This window comes from Salvelinus sp. IW2-2015, unplaced genomic scaffold (genome assembly GCF_002910315.2).
Source record: "Salvelinus sp. IW2-2015 unplaced genomic scaffold, ASM291031v2 Un_scaffold2135, whole genome shotgun sequence".
NCBI lineage: Eukaryota > Metazoa > Chordata > Actinopteri > Salmoniformes > Salmonidae > Salvelinus > Salvelinus sp. IW2-2015.
In genome coordinates, this window is record NW_019943469.1 from 249,149 (window position 1) to 259,415 (window position 10,267).

The following is a 10,267-nucleotide window of genomic DNA, read 5'->3' on the forward strand; positions in this document are numbered from 1 at the left end:
TCGACTTGCGATTCCATTACTTTCTATACACACAAAAGTAATTCTCCGGTTGGAACGTTATTGAATATTTATGATAACAACATCCTAAAGATTGATTCTATACTTAGTTGACAAGTTATTCAACCTGTAATATAACTTTTTGAAGTTTTTGTTCGAAGTTCACCTGGACCTGCACGAGCGTTTGAATATGTGTACTAAACGTGCTAACAAAAGTAGCTACTAGGACATAAATAATGGACATTATCGAACAAAACAACAATTTGTTGTGAATTAGGATTCCTGGAGTGCATTCTGATGAAGATCATCAAGGTAATGGGAATATTTATAATGTAATTTCGTATTTCTGTTGACTCAACATGGCAGAGAAATGTTGTTTCTATCTGATTCGCCGTCTCAGATTATTGCATGGTTTGCTTTTTCTGTAAAGTTTTTTTGAAATCTGACACAGTGGTTGCAATAAGAACAAGTGTATCTTAATTCTATGTAAAACATGTATCTTTCATCACCAGTGTATGATGAGTATTTCTGTTATTAAGTGGCTCCTGCAATTTCTCCGGATATTTTGAGGCATTTCGAACATGGCGCCAATGTAAACTGAGATTTTTGATATAAATATGCACATTATCGAACAAAACATACATGTATTGTGTAACATGATGTCCTATGAATGTCATCTGAGAAGATCATCAAAGGTTAGTGATAAATTTTATCTCTATTTCTGCTTTTTGTGACTCCTATTCTTGGCTGGGAAAATGGCTGTGTTTTTGACTTGGCGGTGATCTAACATAATCATATGTTGTGTTTTCCCGTAAAGCATTTTTTTTTTTTTTTTTTTTTTATAATCGGACACGATGGGTAGATGTAGTTTCACCTGGTGTCCTTTAAGAATGTAGTCCTAGGGGTTAGGATAGTATAGTCTAGAGGGTTATGGGTAAGTTTAGTCTAGAGGGTTATGGGTAGTTTAGTCCTAGAGGTTATGGGTAGTTTAGCTAGAGGGTTATGGGTAGTTTAGTCCTAGAGGGTTATGGGTAGTTTAGTCCTAGAGGTTATGGGTAGTTATCCTAGAGGGTATGGGTAGTTTTAGTCCTAGAGGGTTATGGTAGTTTAGTCCAAAGGGTTATGGGTAGTTTTAGTCCTAGAGGTTATGGGTAGTTTAGTCCTAAGGGTTATGGTAGTTTAGTCCTAGAGGGTTATGGGTAGGTTAGTCGTAAAGGGTTATTGGTAAGTTTAGTCCTAAAGGTTATGGTAGTTTAGTCCTAGAGGTTATGGGTAGTTAGTCGTAAAGGTTATGGGTAGGTTAGTCCTAAAGGGTTATGGGTAGTTTTAGTCTAGAGGGTTATGGTAGGTTAGTCCTAAACGGTTATGGGTAGTTTTAGTCCTAAGGGTTATAGGTAGTTTAGTCCTAAGAGGTGTATGGGTAGGTAGTCCTAAAGGGTTATGGGTAGCGTGGTTTCTACCCTGGTGGTTCATTAGGAACGTAGTCTTGAGCCTCGGTTGTAACCTAGGAGGGAGGGCAGGCATCAGAGGTTCAATACTGACGTAGTGGTAAACCTACACACACACACACACACACACACCACACACACACACACACCCACACACAACACACACACACACACACACCACACACACACACACACACACACACACACACACCACACACACACCACACACACCACACCAGCACACCCACACACTAAACCCACAACACTACACACACACATTTTAAAGAAAACACTCGGTAAAAAGATCCAAGAAAATACAGGTCTCATAGTATTAGAGTGATTACCACATAAATAATAGATTGGAGGAGGGCTGCAGCACACCCCCAATCTCATTGATATGACCTCCACATTGGACTCGTGTACCATATACCACCCTGTATATATAGCCTCCACATTTGAGTCTGTCACCGGTACCCTGTATTATAGCTCTCCCATTGACACTGTACCGTGCACTGTAATAGCCTCCACATGACTCTGTACCGTAACACCCGTTATATAGCCTCACATTGACTCGTACCTGGTACCCCCCTGTAATAGCTCCCACATGACTCATACCGTGCCCCTGTATATTAGCCTCCACATTGACTTCGTACAGTCCTCTATATATATAGCCTCCACAATTGACCTCTGTGTTACCGTACCCCCTGTATATCTCTCTCACACCACTGACGGACCGTACCCCCTGTATATAGCCTCCACAATGACTCGTTACGGTGCCCCCTGTATATAGCCTCCACATTGACTCTGTACCGGTACCCTGTATATAGCCTCCACATTGACTCTTTGTACCGATACACCTGTATATAGCCTCCACATTGACTCTGTACCGTACCCCCTGTATATAGCCTCCACATGACTCTGTACCGTACCCCCATATACCCCATTGACTCTGTACCTCTCCCTGTTATATAGCCTCCACATTGACTCTGTACCGGTACCCCTGTATATGCCCCACATTGACTCTGTGTACCTGTAACACCTGTATATAGCGCTCCACCCTTGTACCGTATATACCCTGCCTACTATTAGCTTCCACATTGACTCTGTACCGGTGCCCCTGTATATAGCCTCCACATTGACTCTGTACCGTATAACCCTGTATATAGCCTCCACATTGACCTGTACCGTAACACCCTGTATATAGCCTCCACATTGACTCTGTACCGGTGCCTCGTATATAGCCTCCACATTGACTCTGTACCGTAACACCCTGTATATAGCCTCCACATTTGACTCTGTACCGTAACCCTGTATATAGCCTCCACATTGACTCCTACCGGTCCCCCTGTATATAGCCTCCACATTGACTCTGTACCGTAACACCCTGTATATAGCCTCCACATTGACTCGTACCGTAACACCCTGTATATAGCCTCCACATTGACTCTGTACCGGTACCCCCTGTATATAGCCTCCACATTGACTCTGTACCGTAACCCCTGTAAATAGCCTCCACATTGACTCTTACAGGTACCCATCTTCTCCTCGTTTTGGAGGGAGGAGAGAGGGGGAGGGGGAGAGGGGGGAGACGGGGGAGAGAGAGGGGAGGGAGGAGAGAGATTGTCAGTCATAGAAATAATGAAGCAAGGGGACAGAGAACTGAACAGAATGAGAGAGAAAGAAAGCAAACGAGCGATGAGAGATATGCAAAAACATAAACATGATCAAATACAAATCTTAGAATCAACTATTAAAGACTACCAGAACCCACTGGATTCTACAATTTCATTCAATGAACTACAGGACAAAATACAAACCCTCCAACACGACAGGCCTTTTTGGGTTTATGGTATCCTAAATGAAATGATAAAATATACAGACAACAAATTCCAATTGGATATACTTAAACTCTTTAACATCATCCTCGGCTCTGGCATCTTACCAAATATTTGGAACCAAGGACAGATCACCCCAATCCACAAAAGTGGAGACAAATTTGACCCCAATAACTACCATGGGATATGCGTCAACAGCAACATTGGGAAAATCCTCTGCATTGTCATTAACAGCAGACTCGGACATTTCCTCAGCGAAAACAATGTACTGAGCAAATATCAAATTGGCCTTTTTACCAAATTTCCGTACGACAGACCACGTATTCACCCTGCACACACTAATTGACAAACAAACAAACAAACCAAAACAAAGGCAAAGTCTTCTCATGCTTTGTTGATTTCAAAAAAGCTTTTGACTCAATTTGGCAAGAGGGTCTGCTATACAAATTGATGGAAAGGGGTGTTGGGGGAAAAACATGACATAAAATCCATGTACACAAACAGCAAGTGTGCATTTAAAATTAGCAAAAAACACACACACCTTTCTTTATACAGGGCTGGGGGGTGAGACGGAGGCAGCTTAAGCTCCACCCTCTTCAACATATATATCAACTAATTGGTGAGGGCACTACAACAGTCTGCAGCCCCCGGCCTCCCCCTACTAGAATCTACAGCAGCACCTAAATCTTCTGCACAGATTCTGCCAGAGCTGGACCCTGACAGTAAATCTCAGTAAGACCAAAATAATGGTGTTCCAAAAAAGGTCCAGTTGCCAGGACCACGAATACAAATTCCATCTAGACACCGTTGCCCTAGTTTCCCTGGTAACAGAGCAGGTATTCCCAAACTGGGGTACACCAAATAAAAATGTGATTCACATTGTTTAAAAAATATATATATATTATATTAAAAATAAACGGAAAAAAAATCACATTTTCAAACAGTACATTTATATTTTCCAACGGAGCTGTACATTTGGGTGAGATTTATTTCTCGCCTGAGTAGCCTTGTTTCACTGCCAAAAATGAAATTAAGCTATCTAGTGTTCAGCGAAAAAACAACATAATGTCAGGTAGCCTAGTCAAATAATTAACATCCAATCAGATTAACCGTTACTCTCTCGCGGGAAACCTTCACTCTTGCGCAGACATTTAGAAACGAAACATGACAATTTGAAAAATAAGCCATTGGAGTTTTTTGAATAAAGAGTAGTAAGACATGTATAAAAGCAACAGATACCATTAATAAGAAGAAGCTAGAAGCATCTTATATGGTGAGCTACCGAGTGGCTAGGACAAGCCCCATACTATTGTGGAGGACTTAATTCTTCCTGCTGCCGTGGATATGGCTGGGACAATGCTGGGGAAAAGGCCCAAAAAAACTACACAGACAATGCCTTCATCAAACAACACTGTTTCACAACGCATCAGTGACATGGCAGGAGATGTTTTGAAACAATTACTGCTTCGCATACAAGCCAGTGAATTATATGCGTTACAGCTGGATGAGTCAACAGACGTGGCAGGCCTGGCACAGCTCCTGGTATATGTCCGTTACGTTTATGGGGGGTCAATTAAGGAAGACATCCTATTCTCAAACCACTGGAAACCAGGACAACAGGAGAGGGTATTTTTAAAGTACTAGACAGCTTTGTGACAGCAAATGGACTTTGGTGGTCAAGATGTGTTGGTATCTGTACTGATGGCGCAAAAGCCATGACAGGGAGACATAATGGAGTGGTAACACGCGTGCCAGCAGTTGCTCCCGATGCCACTTGGGTACACTGCAGCATCCACCCAGAGGCTCTTGCTGCCAAAGGAATGCCTGACAGCTTGAAAGACATTTTGGACACGACAGTGAAAATTGTTAACTTTGTTAAAGCAAGGCTCCTGAACTCTCGTGTATTTTCTGCACGATGCAATGATATGGGCAGGGACCATGTAACGCTTTTACAACATACAGAAGTGCACTGGTTATCTAGGGGCAAAGTATTGACATGTTTTTTTAAATTGAGAGACGAGCTTAAAGTTTTCTTTACTGCCCATAATTTTCACTTGTCTGACCGCTTGCATGATGACGAGTTTCTCACACGACTGGCCTATCTGGGTGATGTTTTTTCTCGCCTGAATGATCTGAATCTAGGATTACAGGGACTCTCTGCAACTATATTCAATGTGCGGGACAATATTGAGGCTATGATTAAGAAGTTGGAGCTCTTTTCTGTCTGCATTAACAAGGACAACACACAGGTCTTTCCATCATTGTATGATTTTTTGTGTGCAAATGAACTCAAGCTTACGGACAATGTCAAATGTGATATAGCGAAGCGCCTGAGTGAATTGGGTGCGCAATTACGCAGGTACTTTCCCAAAACGGATGACACAAACAACTGGATTCGTTATCCCTTTCATGCCCTGTCTCCAGTCCACTACCGATATCTGAACAAGAGAGCCTCATCGAAATTGCAACAAGCGGTTCTGTGTAAAGTGAATTTAATCAGATGCCACTGCCAGATTTCTGGATTGGGCTGCGCTCAGAGTATCCTGCCTTGGCAAATCGCGCTGTTAAGACACTGATGCCCTTTGCAACCACGTACCTATGTGAGAGTGGATTCTCGGCCTTCACAAGCATGAAAACTAAATACAGGCACAGTGTGTGGAAAATGATTTAAGACTGAGACTCTCCAATACAACCCAACATTGCAGAGTTATGTGCATCCTTTCAAGCACACCCTTCTCATTAACCTGTGGTGAGTTATTCACAATTTTCGATTAACAAATAAGGTTTTATATGTAAGATGGTTAAATAAAGAGCAAAATTATTGACTACTATTATATTATTATTTGTGCCCTGGTCCTTTAAGAGCTCTTTGTCACTTCCCAAGAGTCGGGTTGTGACAAAAACTCACACTCATTCATATGTTTAATTAATGTATCGTATAGTGTGTGTGTGGCTGGCTTACAGTGATGGCAAAAAACAACATTAGAAAGTGTGCTGACCCTGGTGCTAGAGGGGGTACAGCTGGAGGTTGACTGTTTGAAGGGGTACGGGACTATAAAAAGTTTGGGAACAACGATCTGAGAGACAAGGCAAGAAGGGCCTTCTATGCCATCAAAAGGAACATACAATTTGACATACTAATTAGGATCTGGCTAAAATACTTGAATCAGTTATAGAACCCATTGCCCTTTATGGTTTTGAGTTCTGGGGTCCGCTCACCAACCAAGAATTCACAAAATGGGACAAACACCAAATTGAGACTCAGCATGCAGAATTCTGCTAAAATATCCTCAGTGCACAACGTAAAACACCAAATAATGCATGCAGAGCAAAATTAGGCCGATACCCGCCAATTATCAAAATCCAGAAAAGAGCCGTTAAATTCTACAACCACCTAAAAGGAAGTGATTCCCAAACCTTCCATAACAAAGCCATCACCTACAGAGAGATAAACCTGGAGAAGAGCCCCCTAAGCAAGCTGGTCCTGGGGCTCTGATCACAAACACAAACACACCCCACAGAGCCCCAGGACAGCAACACAATTAGACCCAACCAAATCATGAGAAAACAAAAAGATATTTACTTGACACATTGGAAAGAATTAATAAAAAAACTGAGCAAACTAGAATGCTATTTGGCCCTAAACAGAGAGTACACAGTGGCAGAATACCTGACCACTGTGACTGACCCAAACTTAAGGAAAACTTTGACTATGTACAGACTCAGTGAGCATAGCCTTGCTATTGAGAGAGGCCGCTGTAGGCAGACCTGGCTCTCAAGAGAAGACAGGCTATGTGCACACTGCCCACAAAATGAGGTGGAAACTGAGCTGCACTTCCTAACCTCCTGCCAAATGTATGACCATATTAGAGACACAGATTGCACAGACCCACAAACGATTCAAAAATAATTCAATTTTTGATAAACTCCCATATCTACTGGGTGAAATACCACAGTGCCATCACAGCAGCAAGATTTGTGACCTGTTGCCACAAGAAAAGGTCAAAAGGTCAGTGAAGAACAAACACCATTGTAAATACAACCCATATTTATGTTCTCTTTTGTACTTTAACTATTTGCACATAATTACAACACTGTATATATACATAAAATGACATTTGAAATGTCTTTATTCTTTTGGAACTTCTGTGAGTGTAATGTTCATTTTTATTTCACTTTTGTATATTATCTACTTCACTTGCTTTGGCAATGTTAACACATGTTTCCCATGTTAATAAAGCCCCTTGAATTGAAATTGGAGAGAGAGAGAGAGCGAGAGATTGGAGAGAGAGAGAGAGAGCGAGAGAGATGGAGACGGAGAGAGATGGAGACGGAGAGAGGGGAGGGAAACGAGGGGAGGGAAACGAGGGGAGGAAACGAGGGAGAAGGAGATGAAAAGAGCGAGAGAGATGGAGGTGGAGAGAGGGGAGAGGGAAAAGACGTGGGAGGAACGAGGGAGAGAGGATGAACGAGAAAGGAGCGGAGAGAGAGGAGGGGGACGAGGGGGGGGTGGAAAATGGGAAGGAAACGAGGAGAAGGAGATGAAAAGAGCGAGAGACAGATGGAGGGAGAGAGAGGGAGGGAAACGAGGGAGGAAACGAGGAGAAGGAGAGTGAAGGCGGAGAGATGGAGGTGGAGAGAGGGGAGGGAAACGAGGGGAGGGAAACGAAGGGAGGAAATGAGGGAGAAGGAGATGAAAAGAGCGAGAGAGATGGAGGCGGAGAGAGGGGAGGGAAACGAGGGGAGGAAACGAGGGAGAAGGAGATGAAAAGAAGGAGCTCACCAAGAGTCTGGAAGTTGAGTGCTGCCATCTGACAGCCGACGTTCCAGAAGAGTTGAGGCATGTAGTTGGAACTGTCTACCCTGGTGCCCTTGGGATAGATACGACTCAGCTGCTTCTTATTGTACTCAACAAACTCTATGGGGGCACTCTTCAGGGTGTCCATACCCTTAGTCTCAACGAACGACGACATCTCAAAATACTTATTCCTCTCTGAGAGAGACAGAGAGACAGAGAGAGAAAGAGAGAGAGAGGAGAGACAGAGAGAGACAGAGAGAGAGAGAGAGAAAGAGAGAGAGAGAGAAAGAGAGAGATAGAGAAAGAAAGAGAGAGAGAGATAGAGAGAGAGAGAAAGAGAGAGAGAGAGAAAGAGAGAGATAGAGAGAGAAAGAAGAGAGAGATAGAGAGAAGTTACTGTTACTGTTAATTTTTATTGTTTATTTCACTTTTGTATATTATCTACCTCACTTGCTTTGGCAATGTTAACACATGTTTCCCATGCTAATAAAGCCCCTTGGATTGGATTGGGAAGAGAGCGAGAGCGAGAGAGAGAGAGAGAGAGAGAGAGAGAAATAATATATAAACATCAGCTATATAAATCAGTGTGTGTTGGCTGGTCATGAACTACGAGTGAGTCATGCTCTACATGAGAAGGGAGGTTAGGCCTCCCACACACACCTCGCACTCAACACACACTCACTGTTTGCGACCTCAAAGCTCTTGAACTTGACAGGTTCTATGTAGTTGACCAGAGTAGACATCTCCTCTGTTGCGTTCACCTCACTACTAGCAGTACCCTGAGAGAGAGACAGAGAGAGAGAGAGAGAGAGACAGAGAGAGAGACAGAGAGAGAGAGAGAGAGAGAGAGATTGCACAAGACATGCAACAGTAAAAACACCCAACCTCTCCACATACAAAGATCCCAACCAGTAAAACCTCCCCACCTCTCACACAGACATCCCAACCTCTCACACAGACATCCCAGCAGTAACTCCCTCCCGCCAACCTCTCACAGACATCCCAACAATAAAACCACCCCCAACCTCTCACACAGACATCCCAACAGGTAAAACCTCCCCCACATCTCACACAGACATCCCAACAGTAACCCCCAACGCTCTCCACAGACATCCAACAGTAAAAACCACCCCCAACCTCCACACAGACATCCCAACAGTAAAACCTCCCCCACCTCTCACACAGACATCCAAAGTAACCCCCCAACCTCTCACACAGACATCCCAACAGTAAAACCCACCCACCTCTCACACAAGACATCCCCAACAGTAAAACCTCCCCCAACCTCTCAACAGACATCCAACAGACCCCCCAACCTCCACACCTAGACATCCAACAGTAAAAAAACACACCCCCCAACCTCTCACACGAAGATATCCCAACAGAGCATTAATGGCATTAACCTGGCGCACCACCCAGAACACACACAATGCACAGTTTCTTTCATAACACAGAAAGGAACCCTTGTCTGACTCCCAAGGGTCAACCGTGCCAACTACGTTATGGCCAGGGTCTATGTTAGACCACTCACTGGAGGTCCCTGACCTCTTTGTACTGGGAGTGTTGTAAGAGCCCCCCTCCATCTGTAAGCCCACTATCCACCTCCCTGGGCCTCCTCCAGGAATCTCTCCAGCAGCCGAAGAGACGTTAGTCCTGTTGCTGTGCCAGGACTCCGGGGTTTGTCCATCCACCCCTCTCCCAGCAGCGCAGGTCAACCCAGCTTAGTAAACCCTCTGCCATCAGTCCCTCTGCAGGTGGCGACTGAATCTGATCTCAAAGGAGTCCCTGGTTGTGCGAAAGATAGGCTCCTCCCAACACCCCGGCTCCCACCCCCCTTCTCATGTGTCCTTAGCAAGCTGCCAGGCCCTGCAGCATTGCAGAGTAAACTCGAGACCTGCGTAACTCAGCCGTCTCCAGCTTCATGAGGAACAGCTGCCGGTCCAACCCTAATCCACCAGGCCTCCTCAGCAGCCGCGCTAGGTGTTTCTCCAGCCTGATATCAAGTATGGTACGAGCAGTCTCTGCCCGCCTTTAGGTCGAATGGCAGTACCCTGACTCTCCGTTCACCAGGCCCTGTTCCTCCGTCGTGTACGGACAATCAGTACATCACTGCCGGAGGCCCGACCAGAATTAAGTCCTCCAGCTTGTGACCGAACCGGCAGGGGGGGGGGGGGTGGGGGGGTTGAGGA

The 10,267-nt window shown here is 44.4% G+C and overlaps 1 pseudogene; it reads right to left on the bottom strand.

Moving 5' to 3' along the window:
- The window catches only part of LOC112073059 (1-phosphatidylinositol 4,5-bisphosphate phosphodiesterase beta-1-like), a 39,793-nt pseudogene that overhangs the window by 16,935 nt on the left and 12,591 nt on the right, over positions 1-10,267 (bottom strand).